Source organism: Amphiprion ocellaris, chromosome 2, assembly GCF_022539595.1.
Source record: "Amphiprion ocellaris isolate individual 3 ecotype Okinawa chromosome 2, ASM2253959v1, whole genome shotgun sequence".
In the NCBI taxonomy this organism is placed as follows: domain Eukaryota; kingdom Metazoa; phylum Chordata; class Actinopteri; family Pomacentridae; genus Amphiprion; species Amphiprion ocellaris.
The window spans coordinates 5,280,929-5,299,727 of NC_072767.1; the positions used below are offsets into that span (position 1 = coordinate 5,280,929).

The window sequence follows — 18,799 nt, forward strand, 5'->3', positions numbered from 1 at the left end:
TGGTGCCCCTTCACTATTTATGTATGCCATAAGAATATAGAAATATTGTTCTGGAAGATTTTGGTTTGTCAGAAGTCATTAACCACAAGTCTCTGTCATGGTGCCCCTTAATATCAACATATGCCACTAGGATATAGAAACTTTGTTCTAGAAGATTTGGAGTTTTCGTAGGTCATTAACCTCCACTAAAGTCTTTGTCATGGTGCACATTGCTAGCTACTGCTACTCCTATTACTGCAAGTAATCGACAATACTTTTTTTGACATGCACGACCTTCTTCTTCTTCTTCGTCTTCTGCCTTATTGGTGAATATATTTGTAATTGGTTAAATTGCTCTTCCTATTTCACACAATTATTTGCTAGAAGTGTTTGTAAATTATATCAAATTTGAAAAACAAAAAGAATTTGTTTAATGTCAATGTCAATGTCAACTTTATTTATATAGCACATTTACAACTAAAAAAGCTTGTTTAGTATCTGAATAAAGAAACCATCCAGCCAGAAGATGATTAGATATTTATTTTAGTTCGTTTTTGGTCTTCGTTTGTTTGTCAGGTTGTTTTTCAGTTCTTTTTATAATCAAAACACTGACTGATAAATGCATGTTTGTCAAATGAACTTGATGCAGGTTTTTGTGCGTCATTGGGAGGATTATAGGAATATAGTAGGTGGAAAGGGTTAACAGACATGTGAAGGGTGGAGAGTTGGTTTAGTGTTCGTGTTGTGTTTCTATAGTTTTACCTGTACAGCAGATCTTCTCCCTGTATTCTGGAGACATCAGTGTTTCCTCTGTACAGTGAACTGGTGTGAAATCAATAAACTGACATTCTGTATGCTGAGTTTAGCTCCATCTAACATAACGAGGAAACAGATGTACCTTAAAGTTTTAACTGTATAAAATGATAAAGATCATCTCAGTGTGAGGTGAACTGTAATCAATATTTCCATGAGCAGCCGGTTCCTGAATCATTCAGAGGAGTTTATTTTAAAAGTAGGTCATCTCCAGCAGTCTGTATTAATGTACTGATCTCAGGTAACCAAACAGCTGAAAGATATTTTAAAAAGAAATATTTCTGCTCAAATATGTCTTCTAAGAGCCAGAACATTCTGTTAGCTGCTCAAGGCATGAATAAACACTCTGATGAGAAGAATTTCTGCTCACATCTGTGCAAGCAGAGCTCTGATTAACTGGTTTGTAAACTATCACTTAAGGTGCATCAGCAGAATAGATCTTTATTATTACGGTTATAATTTATTGGTGTGGCTGCTGGTCTGGGCACACACATCATTAAATGCTTTAAATCCTGAATGGCTCCTTTGGAAAGTCATTCCAGTGCATTTAAGTGTTGCTGCAGAGCCCCCACCCAGCCACTCCTGGCCTCCCTCATTTTCATATTAATGGATTAGAGCATGCTGTGCTTATCTGATCGCTGTGAGGATGACTGCATTTATCTTATGACTGTCAAATCCTCCTCTCCGGCGTGCTTGCCCTGATTGCGTTCGGGGAGTTTTCAGAAGATGATCAAAAGAGTCGTCCTCCGAGTCCGAGTGGCAGTCGCTCGTTCTGCTTTGAAGTGTCCACACTTTGAAGTGTGCCAGGAAGAAATGATATGCTGGTCAAATGAAAGGGCCGGGACTAAATGTAATCACAGACAGTCTCCCAGCACATCAGAAAAGAGCCGTTTGCCACGAGATCTGTGAGCCGCTGGTAGTGAAGGCGATTTGTCTAAAGGACGTGCTCCAACTGAAAGGCTGTAACAGGCTAATTACCTGTCGATAAATCTCTGAGATATGCAGAGCGGCCAACTGCAGCCGCTGCACGGGCAACGGGAATACGCAATTACAGCATATGGAAATATTTATCTCTTTTACGAATGATCCATCAAAGAGTCCAACATGATCTGAAGCACCGAGGCTGCAATGGTTTCATTAAAGCCTGTAAATATCAGGTAATTAAATCCAGTCACACTGCTGCTTTCACTGATGGAGCTCATAGGTTTGCACAAATAAAGTGACAAAAAATACCAAAAAACACAAACAAATAAAGGAAATATTAACAACCAATACATATACCACTGGTATATAAAATACCAGTGGCATATGTAGATAGTAAAGGGGCACCATGACAAAGACTGATGTGGAGGTTAATGACCTGCAAAAAAACAAATCTTCTAGAATCATATTTCTATATCCTAGCAGAAACCATCAATACAACCATTGATGAGTTGTATTTGCTAATATGCCAAAAAAGTTTAAAATTAATTTACATAATTGACAACAGAAATGCAGAAAATAGATCTGTGCCAATATTTTTTTCCATTTGTTTGTGTAATTGTTGCATCAACACAACAAGACAGTTTTAGAAAAGGGTGGCTGGAGCAAAATTTTACTTAGTTAAATGTAAAAATTTCAAAAAAAAAAAAAACCCACAAGATTTTAGGAGTCTGGAAGAACTTTAGATTAGTAAATAAAGGAAATATGAGCTACCAAACTACTGCAAGTCATGAAAAATGTGATGAATGCAACAACTTTTAATTTAACCGATTAAAAACAAGGCAGAAGAAGAAAAAGAAGGTCGTACATGTCATGAATGTGCTGTACATTAGCTGTAGTAGTAGTAGCAGCTAGCAATGAGCACCATGACAAAGACTGGTGTGGAGGTTAACGATCTGCAAAAACCCCAAATCTTGTAGACAGCAAGGCAGCTTTAGAAAATGGTGGCTGCGGAAAAGTCTTACTCCATTAAATGTAAAAATCCAAGATTTTAAGCCTTTGGGAGAACTTTAAATGATCACACAACAATGATTTTTTCTGAGCAGAGTTCAAATGTCAGATCACATCACAGCCACATCTTTCCATCTGTTAGCTCCTATTAGCATCTATTAGCTTTTCTCCTGCGCTCTGTACTCATTAAACTGCATTTTAAAACAGCTGCTCTCATTTATGGATGTTTCTGTTGTCTGACAGCAGAACAGGGATGAAGCAGAGACTGAAACGCATCCAGACCACATGTTTTTCTAGATTCCTTTCCAAGCTGTTGCTCTGCAACTTAAATCTTCATTTTTACAACATCATCTAACAAACACAGGAGTTCAAATGTTTACAGAGAATCCAAAGCTGCTGCCAAAGAGAACAATCAGACAACAAAGAGAAAAGAGTTTCTTTAGCTGCTCAGCGCTCTAAGAAATCCTCCGTTTTTCTTTTGGAGTCACACCACTAACTGAGAAAATAATCCCTCCCTTTTTAAATTCATTTTGATCATGTTGGCAGTTTAACTCGACAGTTTTGAGCTTTAATCTGTGAACTTTTGTTTCTATTTGTTTCTATAAAAACATACAGATTCTAACAATAAAACACATTAATGCATTCATTTATCAATTTATCAGAGAAACTTTGCCTATTTAAGGGAAAAAACTCATTTATAATAGTTATTGATTGAGAAAATATTTGTTGTTGTTCGTGGCAGCCCTGGATATTAAATAAAGATAGCGGTTGGACATTTTTGTAGAAAACGGTATGGTCCTTTTTTACTTTAACCCTCTAAACTTCTGCTTTGCAACCTAAAATATGGAGACAGGAAGCGTTTGTGCTTCTCTAATTGAATTTGTTGTGCTTTCAGTGCTGCTGCAGATACAAATGTGGCTTCATTGTGTATATTTGATGTCTATTTGGGGAAATTCCTTAATTTACTCGTCTTTATCTGTCTGCGGCAGCATTCTTACACTGCAGTCAGTGTGTTTGGTCAAACTAAGTGCTGTTGGTTTGCTTTCTGCTTGTGATTTCCTGCAGTTGTATTGAGGTCTCAGAGGCTCCACGTCTTCTTATAAAACTGGTTGATTTAGTTGTTAATGCAACAAAGAGGGTTCTGGTTCTTCTTCCACCTTATCAGTTAGGATTATTGTTTCACTAATTTATAAACAATTAATGATTCATTTGTCTGACTGTCAGAAAAGTCATGGTGGCCCATTGTGAGCTAAAACCCCACAATTTTCTTGGTGACCTCACCTGGCCATACATAGACAGCAGATTGTTTTCAACATGTGAGTCTGTCCAAAGGTCACTAACCTCCACTAAGGTCTTTGTCATGGTGCCCCATTACTATCTATATATGCCACTGGGATACAGGGCAAGGCAAGTTTATTTGCACTGCACTCTTCATGTCCAAAACAATTCAAAGTGCAAGGACAGTGTTCTAAAAGATTTTAGTTTGTAAAAGGTCAATAACCTCCACTAAGATCTTTGTTATGGTGCCCCATTACTATCCACATATGCCGCTGGTATCCTACATACCCGTGGTAGATAGTAATGGGGCACCATGACAAAGACTTGTGTGAAGGTTAATAATCTCCGTCGGAAGTCACTAACCTTCACACAAGTCTTTGGTCTCCATATGCCACTAAGATACGAGGACAGTGTTCTAGAAGATTTTGGCTCATCAGAGGTCCTTAACGTCCACTAAGATCTTTGTCATGGTACCCCTTTACTATTTACATATAGAGTTAAAATTAGATATATAGGGTACCAGTGGCAAACATAAATAGTAAAGGGCACCACGACCAAGACTAGCATGAAGGTTCATGACCTCTGACCAACTGGAATCGTCAAGCAACATTTTTCTAGAAGATTCTGGTTGGTCGGAGTTAATTAAAATCCACTAAATTCTTCGTCATGGTGCCCCTTTACGATCTGCATATGCCACTAGGATATGGAAACATTGTTCTAGAAGGTCGGGGTTTCTGTAGATCATACATAAGCCACTGGTATGTAGGATACCAGTGGCATATGTAGCTAGTAATGGGGCACCACAACCAAGACCTGAGCAGAGGTTAATAGCCTCCAACCAACTGGACTCTTCTACAAAAATGTTGCTTGAGGAGTCCAGTTGGTCGGAGGTCATTAACCTCCACTCAGGTCTTCGTCTTGGTGCCCTGTTACTAGCCAAACCCCTACAATGCTCTCTGCTTGCCAACGTTTAAGTGCTACTGTTTTCTGTGACCTATTTTCTGATGAATTCTGGATGTTCTGGATTTCCAAGTAAATCTGTAAGAAAAAGCTGTTCAGAATAGCAGAAAACATTTCTGGCTTGAAGTCTCAGTCGAGCCTGATGCATTGTGAGTGTTTCAAAGCATGAGTTTTACCAGATGAATGGTAGTAAAATCAATAAAGCCTGATTATTACACTTGCAGCACAGAGCTGTGGCTCCTTATGTTTGGCAGGAGTAATGGCTTTCACTGGCAGGAGGCCAAGCAGGTGCAATAACTATAAAGTGACAAACAAGTCTACATAGCAGGTTTGAATTTTCGGCCTCGCTCTCCTCGACACTCAGCCGTTTTGGAGGAGGGTTGGGAATTTTCACACTGTAGATAGTTCTGCTGCTGCAGTCAGTGAAGTTTGACAGAATGATAAATTGCCCTGACTGACTGTCAGGTTCCTATTCCCTATCCCACTGTTTTGTGCATTTTTCCCTTCCTGCCAACCAGCAAACTGCCAGCTAATAATAAACTTTGTGCATCCAGTGAAGTGTGGCCATAAACTGTTTATGGAGGCGATAATTTGGCTCAGTATCCGTGCATATAAAGTGAATGCATGCTGTTCAATTAGAGGCAGAAGTGCTAGAGAGGGTCTGTGTTGACATGCTAGCAGGAGCAGGAACGGCAGCAGCAGATGTCTGGACTTTAATGTGCAGAAAGAGTCATTGCTGTTTTGTGTAACAGTTTAATTAGCCTTGCAAGAATTGTGCTTGACAGCGAAGTTCCCGGGAGTTTGGGGTGATCACTGCATGATAAGGTTGCTTATGACTGGAAAGCTCGAGTTCCCCTATCGGCTGCTGGAATCTGGAAATGTTCTACGCTCCCCGTGCTCTTATCCACCACTGCTGTTATGCCCTTGAGCAAGGATTCTCCCCACCACTAATCGACTGCTGCAGCTCAGTTACCCGTAAAAAATAATATGAAAAATGTGTATTAGGCTGATCATTAATCAATTAATAGCCATTAATAATTTAACCATTTAAAAAGTAAATTACCTGATAAGGCAGAAGGACGAGACGTATGAACGTACAGGAGATTAGCTGCAGCACCTGGATAATGTTTAGAATGTTTAATGAGTAGTTTTGTTGCTGTTTCTTGTTGTGTTTGATTTTAGATTTTTGTGGATGGATGAGAGAGCTAGCAAGGGGCACCATGACAAAGACTTCTGCAGCAATTAGTGAAATTATTCATCTAACAGGTTCAAATAATATCAACAGATGAGGCACAAGAAGGTGACGTACGTTAGAAGAAGTATTGTAAATTAGCTTTAGTATCTAAGGACAGTTTAAGTTGGCAAGCAGAGAACATTGCAAGGGTTTAGCTAGTAAAGGGGCACCATGACAGAGACTTCTGTGGCAGTTAATGACTTCTGGACAGATTCACATGTTGAAAAAGTCTATGGATGGTGAGGTGAGGTCACCAAGAAAATTGTGTGGTTTTTGGCTTCCCATGAGTTTAGTGTAAAGAAAATGAACCACTACTTGTTTATGATTTCATCAGTTAAACTAATATTAACCAGTAAGACTAAAGAAGAAGGTCATGCATGTTAGAAGACATATTGTAGATTAGCTTTTGTACCTGATGGAGCCTTATACAGTTCATATTAAAGCAGAGAGCATTGTGGGAGTTTAACTAGTACAAGGGTACCATGACAAACACTTCTGAGGAGGTGAATGACCTCCGGTAAGAGTTCACAACCAGCTGCAGTTTATGGAGACGGTGTTTCTGTAGCTGAATGGCCAAAAACTGAGCTGATTATATGATAATGTTTAGTGTTCATGGTTTAAAACGGCCTGATTAGCATATGGAAGATCTATGTTAGCTTTAGCCATTAATTGCTATTGATTAATAATGCAATGCATACAAAACAGTTTAAAATTAGCATCTCTATTAGAAGTTAATGGTGTCTTTTTGTGCAGAAAACCAGCTCATGTGTATCAGGATGACATTTCTGCAGCCGTGTGTCTTCTAGAACAAAAATAAAGTATCTGTGATTAAAAATAACTTTATTAGCACATGGAAAACTTACGTGATTTATCAGTTACTGAATAATGATGTGGTTATTTTTTAAACTTGTTTAAAATTTGCATCGGTGTGCAACAATGCAGCCACTTCCTGTTCTGGATCTTCTCCTTTAAACATGCAGATGATGCACGTTGATCCGTTCTGTTGTTATTAATGCAGCTCTTGGTTTGTGGTTTAAACTTCCAGCAGCATTGGGTGACATCTCAGCCGTCCAGCCTTCGTATGGAGCTCTGCTGTGCTTCATAGGTCATCGGAGGGGGTGGAACAGCCTTTAACATAGTCTGTGTCAGTCTGGGGTGGCTGTGTGGACGGCTGGATGGCTGGGAAAATTGCTTTGATAAGCTTTTTCTGTTGAGATTTGAATCCGCGGGATAGAAGTGTGACCTTTGAAAAGGCTGACTGGAACACCAGAATACATATTTGATTGTTTCCTACGATAGGACTCAACTGGGACACATTTCTCTCTCTTCCCAGGCAGCTACTGTACGTTTATCAGCTCTATATGTTTTGAGTTTTGATTTAAGTGCACGAGGCGTATCTCCTGCAAAACACACCCTCAGGAAAGCGGCTGACTCACTACTGTACAGAACTGCAGCTCACCTAAAGATGGATCCAACAGAACCGACTCGGCCTGAGCTGAGCAGCGCCTGGATGAATTATTCAAACATGACGCTACATCACGGCTACAGAGCTTGAGCTGCGTCTGCGTGTCGCAGGAATGTGGCAGCTCTTTTGGAGGCTTTTAGTGGGTCTGCTCTCCAGGGATTTCCCATTCAGCTCCTTCTCTCATAGTTTGCATTGAAGTGATGTGCGGTTCAAGGGCTGACACTTGAGCGAGCTTTAAACACGATGGGAGGTGAAAGATAAAGAGTTCCACGCTTTATTTCAGGTTTCAGATATCAGCAGCGGGAGTCGCATCGAACACTTCCCTGTTGAACTGCTCACTAAAGAGATGGGATCAGCCTTTATTGGACCGTCTGTCCGAGCTGCCAAACACTTTAGTTCTTCCCAGGCAGTCCTTTTTAATCTCTAAAATAACACAAATAAACAATTCCTCATTTTTAGATTTGTATTAATTTGTAATGAAGATCAACAAATGGTTTCTGAGGACTTTAAAGCTGCAACTAACGATTCATTTGTTGATTATTTTTCGTAGAGATATTTACTGGTTCAGAAGATTAAAGGAAATCAGAAAACACAGAAGTGAGAGATTTTTTTTGGACTTCTTTCTCTTAAAAAATGAAAAAGGAATTGATCCTTTGTCAGAAAAGCTGATGAATCATTGCAGCTTCAGAAACAACAGCAGTTCTGTTATGAAAGCTATGAAGTAGACTAGTGAGGGAGGCCACCAAGACTCCTATGACTCCTCTGAAGGAGAAAGAGACTAGTGAAGGAGGCCACCAAGACTCCTATGACTCCTCTGAAGGAGAAAGAGACTAGTGAGGGAGGCCACCAAGACTCCTATGACTCCTCTGAAGGAGAAAGAGACTAGTGAAGGAGGCCACCAAGACTCTTATGATTCCCCTGTACATTGTAGTAAATCAGTGATTGTGTTTCTGGGATGTAAATAGAGGTTCTTGTGTAACTGAGGTTCTAAAGTTCATTAAAGTCAGTTTCCTCCTCAGTGCTGCAGATGTTTAAAGGTGTTTCTGGTTAAAGGTGTTTCCGGTTTAAGGTGTTTCCGGTTTAAGGTGTTTCCGGTTAAAGGTGTTTCCGGTTTAAGGTGTTTCCGGTTTAAGGTGTTTCCATTTAAAGGTGTTTCTGGTTCCAGACGCTGTTTGTTCTGATTCAGTTAAATTACAGGAACCTGTTTTATTTCTGTTCTTGTTCATCCAGACTGATTCAGTTCCAGATGGTTCATTAAACAACCAGCAGCTGAGTCTGTAGAAAATTCCATTTTAATAGTAAAACTATTTCACATCCTGAAGTCAGATCCTGTGAGACGGAGGGATTCATGCACCAAAACCTTTTTATTTAGATCTAATTAAGCTCTTCTCTGTTCCGCATTTACACTGTTTATTCTGGAAACACACAGCTCCGTGCAGTGTTATGTTCAGGGTCAAACTGATCCATTTTAATGTGAGAAAACCTAAAAACAAACTGTTAAACGTATTTGTTTTGGTCTGAAGCTTCTTCTGCTTGGCTTAATGAGTGTAAACAACATATAAAATGGTTCAATTCCCATTTTCATCCTGAGCAGAAGACATGAGTTCATTTAACAGCATCACTCTATGAAAAGAAAAAAAACAAAAATGTAAAATAAAATAAATAAAAAAATCAATGTCATGTAAAACTGTTTTTATTTTATAAATGGGTCTTTAAAAATGTACATTAACGAAGGTTTGAATCTGCATTTTAATGAAAAACAAGTGAATTATCCTCGAACTGATCTGTGAGATAAAGAACACCTCAGCACTAAATACTGATGGAAATGATTATTAATGGATTTAATAATGAGATACAAACTATGTTTGTTGGGATTTTTTGGTTTCTGAGAAACGAACAGCAGGGTTAAACAGACAGACTGAATCTCTGTAATGTAGATAAGTTATTCCAGAACTGGAGGACATTTTCATCCAATAATCCACATATTAAACCCTAAAACATGCAGTAGTTGTGTAAATGTTCTTGTCCTGAGACCAAATCTATAAAAACTAGGAGAAAAGAATTTTTTAATATATCTTAAATCCCAAATAAATCTGGAGTTGCCCTAAAACGCCATTTTTCTCTTGTCCCACCCCCCTGATGACCAAACTGAATCTCTAATAAAACAGCTAGAATCTAATTTAAATCTACTTTTTCTGGCTTTAGTTTTTTTTGCATTCATGTCTCTGTAATTGTGGGAACATTTTTTAATCAACATAATGTTTTAAATGATAATTATTATACATGGAACGTTTCCCACAACATGTTAACAGAACTTGGTGATAATGTTTCTGTCGTTTGTCTCATTTTTGTCATTTTGTGTCTCGTTTTTGTCGATTTGTGTCTCTTATAGTTGTTTTCTGTCTTGTTTTTGTCATTTTATGTCTTGTTTTTGTCATTTCATGTCGTTGTTGTTTTGTGCCTTGTTTTTGTTGTTTTGTGTCATTTTTATCATTTTCTGTCTTGTTTTTGTCCTTTTATGTCTTGTTTTTATCACTTTGTCTTGTTTTTGTTGTTTTGTGTCTTGTTTTTGTCGTTTTGTGTCTCGTTTTTGTCATTTTCTGTCTTGTTTTTGTCGTTTCCATCATCCAACAGTGTTCCTAAAGAATGGGTAGAGCAAAGCTATGTCCTCTTTTCTATTTTCCATATTTTCATCACATTGTCAGCCTTGATTGAACGTCTCACTCTACCTCATATTATCAGGATCAGACTAATTCTTTTGACTGTTTTCCATCATCAGTTTGTCCTCTTGGTCAGCAGTAACAGCAGCTAAATATCTAGCTTCTACTGCTGAGAAAAAGATCACATTAGCATGGATTAGCAACCCTGTTACTGTGATTAGAGTAGGGTTAGCAAACAACACAGAAAACATGGAATAAAAATGCTACCATTGATGTGGAAGCTGAGCCAATCAATACCTATTATTGATCAATATGGAGCAGAAACCTGGAAAACAGAAGGCTGATTTCTGATAGCATGTTGAAGTCTAAATATTCTCCAGTTCTTTATTTATTTGATCGCAGTGCACAAAACCAGTGAAATATTTCCCTGATCAAACTAACTGCTTTGTCTTTGTTGCTGCTTCGTCTGTTTCTCTGGTAGCTCGTTCTCCAGATGACGTCTAATCGTCTCTCTGATGTGTTCGCTGCCTGCAGAGCGTTGGGTAAACATGTCAGTGGAGGAGCTAGCAGGGAGGTAATTCTACGAGTCAGGGAGGTGGCAGCTCATCCAACCAGACGTGACTGGAGGCTCCTCTGGATGTCAGCAGATTGACAGCTGGCTGGGGTTACGTATGGAGGGAAGCTTACGGGCTGTTGTTGAGACGTCTGTTTTTCCAGCCAGGTCCCTGAACACAGCACTGCGAGCCCTACTGCTAGCCCTACTGCTAGCCCTACTGCTGGCCCTACTGCTGGCCGTACTGTTAGCCCCACTGCTGGCCCTGCTGCTGGCCCTACTGCCCTACTGCTAGCCCTACTGCTAACCCTACTGCTGGCCCTACTGCTAGCCCTACTGCTAGCCCTACTGCTAACCCTACTGCTGGCCCTACTGCCGGCCGTACTGTTAGCCCCACTGCTGGCCCTGCTGCTGGCCCTACTGCCAGCCCTACTGCTAACCCTACTGCCCTACTGCTAGCCCTACTGCTAGCCCTACTGCCCTACTGCTAGCCCTACTGCTGGCCCTACTGCTAGCCCTACTGCCCTACTGCTAGCCCTACTGCTAGCTGTACTGTTAGCCCTACTGCTGACCCTACTGCCCTACTGCTAGCCTTACTGTTAGCTCTACTGCTGACCATACTGTTAGCCCTACTGCTGGCCCTTATGCTGGCCCTGCTGCCCTACCGCTAGCCCTATTGTTAGCCCTACTGCTAGCCCTACTGTTAGCCCTACTGCTAGCCCTACTATTAGCCCTACTGCTGGCCCTACTGCTAGCTGTACTGTTAGCCCTACTGCTGGCCCTACTGCTAGCCCTGCTGCTAGTCCTACTGCCCTACTGCTGGCCCTACTGCTAGCCCTACTGCTGGCCCTACTGCTAGCCCTACTGCCCTACTGCTAGCCCTACTGCTAGCTGTACTGTTAGCCCTACTGCTGGCCCTACTGCTAGCCCTATTGTTAGCCCACAGCTTGAGCCGGGGCCAGAAGGCAGCAGCATGGGTTGCTGTACGCTGTAATGAATTCCTATCTGAGGACTGCAGCCCTGTAGGAAGTGTTCCCTTAGCTCCTCTGCACAAAGAGGGAAACTGCTTCCTGCGACAGCACTTAGCCAACGCTGGCACTGAAGACTGAGTTAACCTCGCTAGGATTTCTGTAATTTGCTTAGAGTGACGCCTCCCTCAGGTCAGTTCCTCAGATTCCTCTCAGCATGGAGTAGTTTCCTTCTGGGTCCTGGCTGATTTAGTGTTACTTCCACCAGTGAAAACCAGTGAAATATTTCCCTGATCAAACTAACTGCTTTGTCTTTGTTGCTGCTTCGTCTGTTTCTCTGGTAGCTCGTTCTCCAGATGACGTCTAATCGTCTCTCTGATGTGTTCGCTGCCTGCAGAGCGTTGGGTAAACATGTCAGTGGAGGAGCTAGCAGGGAGGTAATTCTACGAGTCAGGGAGGTGGCAGCTCATCCAACCAGACGTGACTGGAGGCTCCTCTGGATGTCAGCAGATTGACAGCTGGCTGGGGTTACGTATGGAGGGAAGCTTACGGGCTGTTGTTGAGACGTCTGTTTTTCCAGCCAGGTCCCTGAACACAGCACTGCGAGCCCTACTGCTAGCCCTACTGCTAGCCCTACTGCTGGCCCTACTGCTGGCCGTACTGTTAGCCCCACTGCTGGCCCTGCTGCTGGCCCTACTGCCCTACTGCTAGCCCTACTGCTAACCCTACTGCTGGCCCTACTGCTAGCCCTACTGCTAGCCCTACTGCTAACCCTACTGCTGGCCCTACTGCCGGCCGTACTGTTAGCCCCACTGCTGGCCCTGCTGCTGGCCCTACTGCCCTACTGCTAGCCCTACTGCTAACCCTACTGACCTACTGCTAGCCCTACTGCTAGCCCTACTGCCCTACTGCTAGCCCTACTGCCCTACTGCTATCCCTACTGCCCTACTGCTATCCCTACTGCTAGCCCTACTGCTGGCCCTATTGCTAGCCCTGCTGCTAGTCCTACTGCTAGCCCTACTGCTTGCCCTACTGCTAGCCCTACTGCTAGCCCTACTATTAGCCCTACTGCTGGCCCTACTGCTAGCCCTACTGCCCTACTGCTAGCCTTACTGTTAGCCCTACTGCTGACCATACTGTTAGCCCTACTGCTGGCCCTTCTGCTGGCCCTGCTGCCCTACCGCTAGCCCTGCTGTTAGCCCTACTGCTAGCCCTACTGTTAGCCCTACTGCTGGCCCTACTGCTAGCCCTGCTGCTAGCCCTACTGTTAGCCCTACTGCTGGCCCTACTGCTAGCCCTACTGCCCTACTGCTAGCCTTACTGTTAGCCCTACTGCTGACCATACTGTTAGCCCTACTGCTGGCCCTTCTGCTGGCCCTGCTGCCCTACCGCTAGCCCTACTGTTAGCCCTACTGCTAGCCCTACTGTTAGCCCTACTGCTGGCCCGACTGTTAGCCCTACTGTTAGCCCTACTGCTAGCCCTACTGTTAGCCCTACTGCTGGCCCTACTGCTAGCCCTGCTGCTAGCCCTAGTGTTAGCCCTACTGCTGGCCCTACTGTTAGCCCTACTGCTGGCCCTACTGCTAGCCCTGCTGCTAGTCCTACTGCCCTACTGCTGGCCCTACTGCTAGCCCTACTGCTGGCCCTACTGCTAGCCCTACTGCCCTACTGCTAGCCCTACTGCTAGCTGTACTGTTAGCCCTACTGCTGACCCTACTGCCCTACTGCTAGCCTTACTGTTAGCTCTACTGCTGACCATACTGTTAGCCCTACTGCTGGCCCTTATGCTGGCCCTGCTGCCCTACCGCTAGCCCTATTGTTAGCCCTACTGCTAGCCCTACTGTTAGCCCTACTGCTAGCCCTACTATTAGCCCTACTGCTGGCCCTACTGCTAGCCGTGCTGCTAGCCCTACTGTTAGCCCTACTGCTGGCCCTACTGCTAGCTGTACTGTTAGCCCTACTGCTGGCCCTACTGCTAGCCCTGCTGCTAGTCCTACTGCCCTACTGCTGGCCCTACTGCTAGCCCTACTGCTGGCCCTACTGCTAGCCCTACTGCCCTACTGCTAGCCCTACTGCTAGCTGTACTGTTAGCCCTACTGCTGGCCCTACTGCTAGCCCTATTGTTAGCCCACAGCTTGAGCCGGGGCCAGAAGGCAGCAGCATGGGTTGCTGTACGCTGTAATGAATTCCTATCTGAGGACTGCAGCCCTGTAGGAAGTGTTCCCTTAGCTCCTCTGCACAAAGAGGGAAACTGCTTCCTGCGACAGCACTTAGCCAACGCTGGCACTGAAGACTGAGTTCACCTCGCTAAGATTTCTGTAATTTGCTTAGAGTGACGCCTCCCTCAGGTCAGTTCCTCAGATTCCTCTCAGCATGGAGTAGTTTCCTTCTGGGTCCTGGCTGATTTAGTGTTACTTCCACCAGCAGTAGAGTTTATTCTATGTTCTATATTTTTGTCATTTTCTGTCTTGTTTTTGTCATTTTCTGTCTTGTTTTTGTTGTTTTGTCTTATTTTTGTTTTTTGTGTCTCATTTTTGTTGTTTTGTGTCTTGTTTTTGTCGTTTTGTGTATTGTTTTTGTTTTTGTGTTGTTTTTGTTTTTATCTTTTTGTCTCATTTTTTTCGTTTTCTGTCTTATTTTTGTCTTTCTGTGTCTTATTTTCATTGTTTTCTGCCTTTTTTTGTCATTTTGTGTTTTGTTTTTGCAGTTGTCTGTCTTGTTTTTGTCATTTTGTGTCACATACATTTCTGTTGTTTTGTGTCTCGTTTTTGTCGTTTTATCCAGGTGTCTTTATTAGTCTCCCTTGGGAGAAATGCGTCTTGAACAGAGGGGTCTGCTGCACAGACAACACATCCCATTCATACAACAATAAAAATGAGTAACATCCAGAATAAACAATGAATCAATAAGTGAAATAAAAGTGCAATGCATCATCACATCTGTGACAGCACTTAGTCAGCGCTGGCACTGAATACTGAGTTAACCTCGCTAGGATTTCTGTAATTTGCTTGGAGTGACGCCTCCCTCAGGTCAGTTCCTCAGATGCCGCTCAGCATGGACTAGTTCCTGTCTGGTTCCTGGATGGTTTAGTGTTACTTCCACCAGCCGTAGAGGTGATTCTGCTATTTTTAATGCACAGTGTTACACCTGCTTTGTTTACTGTACTGTCAAGGTTGAGCTTGCAACATATAATGCTCTTCAAAGCACATATCAAGGATGGGATTCTGCTTTAATGGCTTCTGTGACCTTTGCAGATCCCCCTTCCTGCTGGAATCGATAGGAATAGCATTTGCAGCCTGAGCAGGATGATGCAACCAGAGCCTGTGTGAAAATAAAACATCTCCTGTCATTCATGAAGATATACTGCAGCCTAATCTCATTTTCAAAATGGAAATTTGTCCATTTGTTTCAGACATAACTGTATTTATGGATTTGTTCAAATGTAAGACCTTATCTGCTGAGGAAGAAAGGTTCGCCATGAGATTGATGTTGGTTTGATTTGAGGAACAGAAAATATGTTTTGTCAGAATTAAACTGTTTCAGTTTAGGAGGACATTCAGCTCTGAATCATGACTGATTTATTTCACTCTTTAAACAAGAATTTACAAAGCAGACTATTTCATTTTATTATTATTCCACTTATTTCTGCAAACTGATGCCTGTTAATTAAAAATATAAAACAAATGAGTGAAGAAGTTTTCCCCTTCTAAAGTGATTCATTTAATTAAACCCAGAGCAGCCAGTTGGTTCTAGAAGTCATTAATGCACGATCTGAGGTCAGTGATTGGAGGATAAAGACACCTGGATCTGGAAGGTCCAGTCTCTGGTGGATCAGAACTCCTGGACAGAACTACACCATGAAGACTGAAGAACACTCTGAGAAACCAAGACTCCTATGACTCCTCTAAAGCAGTTACTAGAAAGAGACTAGTTAGGGAGGCCACCAAGACCCCTATGACTCCTCTGAAGGAGTTCCAGTTTCAGACTGTTCATCCAACAACTGTTGTCTGTTCTTCACCAGTCAAAGCTTTATGGAGACAAAGAGAAAGACTCTGTTGGAAAAAGCTCAAATTAAATCTGGACTAGAGTTCACCAGAAGACATGTGGAGACTCTGAAGATACCTGGAAGAAGGTTCTTTGGTCTGAGGAGAACAGGATGGAGCTTTATGACCATTAGACTAGATGATATGTTTGATGGACACCAAACACTGAACATCATCACAAACACACCATCCCCACTGCGAAGCACGGTGGTGGCAGCATCATGATGTGAAGCATGGTGGTGGCAGCATCATGTTGTGAAGCATGGTGGTGGCAGCATCATGGTGTTCCTTAGCAGCAGGACCTGGAAGGCTTGTAAAGGTAGAAGAGGGTAAATTAAATCCTGGAGGACAACCTGATGCAGTCTGAAGAGAACTGAGATGTGGAGAAGATCAGTTCTCCATCCAGACGATGAGTCGAAGCAAACAGACAAAGATCCTCAGAGATGGTTTGAAGACAAGGACGAAGTTCTGGAGGAGTCAGAGTCCAGACCTCCATCCAGCTGAGAACTAGAAAAGTTCTGTTGATCAGGAACCCCGAGGAACCTGACAGAGTTTAACAGTTTATGAAGTAGAAGGAGGAGAAACTTCAGATGTTCAGACTGATGGAAACCAACAGGACCAATGATGGACCTGAAGGTTCTTCTACTGACTGGAAGGAGGACAACACTTACTTTCTACATCGATAATTACTGGACATTGCTTTATAGAAATCTGTTTTTATTTTGACACGTGAACGAGTTTTTAGTTTTTTATAATTTCTGCCAAAAGAAGCCAAATTATTCTGGTGATTGTCTGTTAGACGCTGTAAAAAGAGCAGCATAGATGAAGATAAACTCACTGTACATCTGTTTCCATCAGAGTACAGGACTCTGTTCTATTAATGCAGGAAATAGTGTTTTTCCTTCTTGAATGAACCTCTATGGAACCAGGATCCAGATTAATAAATCCATATTTTGGGTCTCAGCAGCTCTCTGGCTTTAATCTACCTTCATCCTGTCACTTTAGCTTTCCTCGTTCAGTCAGCTGGGTTTCCTTGAAGTCTTTGAGCCTGAACGGCATTTTATTGTCCGTCTGTTTGGATGAATTCTGCAGGAAGAGAAGCAGAAAGGAAGCCAATCGCTGCTTTGTGTGAATAGCTCCAACTTTTGGTTCTCTTCTTTTAGAAACTACCAACAGAACACTGCTTTGCTGTAAAATTAATCTGGCAGCAGGACTCAGAAAGCAGAAACTTATTTCTGCAGCGTTCCTTCAGATTCCATCAGAACATCTCAGCAGGTGGACGATCCTGAATCTGATCTGAGCTCCATGCCTAACTGCAGATTGTCAATTAGTAAAACTATAATTTTAAAATAATTTCTAGACCATGACAAGTTGTTTTGATCAGAAAGTGAAATACTAGATTGTTCATTGTTCTTTTGTCATTTTGTGTCTCATTTTTTGTAATATTTTGTCTTGTTTTTTGTTGGTTTTTAGTCTTTTTTAGTCTTATGTTTTTTGTCTATTTTTTGTCATTTCGTTTCTTGCTTTTGTCATTTTTCATCTCGTTTGTGTCATTTGTGTAACTTTTTGTCTTCTTTGTGTCGTTTCTCCATTTTTTGTCGCTTTGTATATTTTTTGTCTATTTTTTGTTCCTTTTTTGTTTTGTTTTGTGTCATTTATCTAATTTTTTGTCATTTTGTTTCTTGCTTTTGTCGTTTTGAGTCTCATTTTTGCAACATTTTGTTTTGTTTTTGTTGTTTGTTTGGCAAAAAGATATTTCTTTAAATGTGAACATTTTCAGAATGAACTTTTTTTCCACTAAAACAAAGGAGCCATTAGGAGTTGTGGTTATTTAGAAGTTATTATGCTGTGGTTTTACTGGAGATCAGACTGGACTGGATGTGGAACTTGGACTAAGATGAGATGGACGCCCTTGCTATTAGTGTTAGCTCTGGAAGGCTTTTCCTGATTCTGCTCAGGTGTTTTGGTTTTAGGTGTTAATATAGAAGCTGCCGTCGTAGCGGATTGTTTAAAGATGTGTTTTAGTTCTTGTTGGATCAGCTGGAAGCTTCTAGAGGAGGAATGTCTGTCAGAACCATCCAGAGCCATGCTGGATGGATAGTAAAGGGATGTGAAGCTCAATGAGAGGACTGATAGCATGGAGATGATGCTGCACCTCTCATCCTAACATCTGAGCATCTCCAGGATGTGATTAAACTCATTTTCCCTCTGAATCATCAGCACAGCACTCCATGGTCTTCCTCTCTATTGTGAAGTGGAGTATTTGGCTGCAGGAGTTTAACTGGAAGCCTTCATCCACCTGTGGATCTACTGAGGGCTTCATCCACCTGTGGATCTACTGAGGGCTTCATCCACCTGTGGATCTAATGAAGGCTACGGTTGAATGTGGGAGTCATTATTACTCACACCTATTTGTCATGATCATGCCGTTTTCATACAGCCTTGTTCATATATATATACACACACACACACACACACACACACACACACACACACACACACACACACACACACACACACACACACACACACACACACACACACACTGAACAGCTGTTTTAATGGCAGAAATTCAACTCTGTTTAATCTGCTTATTGAATGAAATCATGCTAATGTGTTTCCAAAGCATCAAGGATAGTGTCATTTTAAAAAAACAACAAATATTTAGTCAATGGAATAAAGATAATTAGTTATTTTAATTTATTTTAAAATGATTTTACATGTGTTTAAATCACTCTCTAGTCTGATGTGCTTCCAGCTATGAGCAGGACTAAACTAAACATCTGTCTGAAGAAGCTTTTATTATTAATACAAGACAAGAGTTTTTTCGATAAGTTAAGATGTGATATAAGCTAAGCTAAGAAACCATAAGATATGATAAGCTCAGTTAAGTTAAGCTTAGCTACGCTAAGAT

At 41.8% G+C, this 18,799-nt stretch overlaps 1 protein-coding gene across 5 annotated transcripts in view; it reads left to right on the forward strand.

Moving 5' to 3' along the window:
- negr1 (neuronal growth regulator 1) overlaps window positions 1–18,799 on the forward strand; it is a 234,287-nt gene that overhangs the window by 106,177 nt on the left and 109,311 nt on the right. The window lies entirely within an intron of this gene.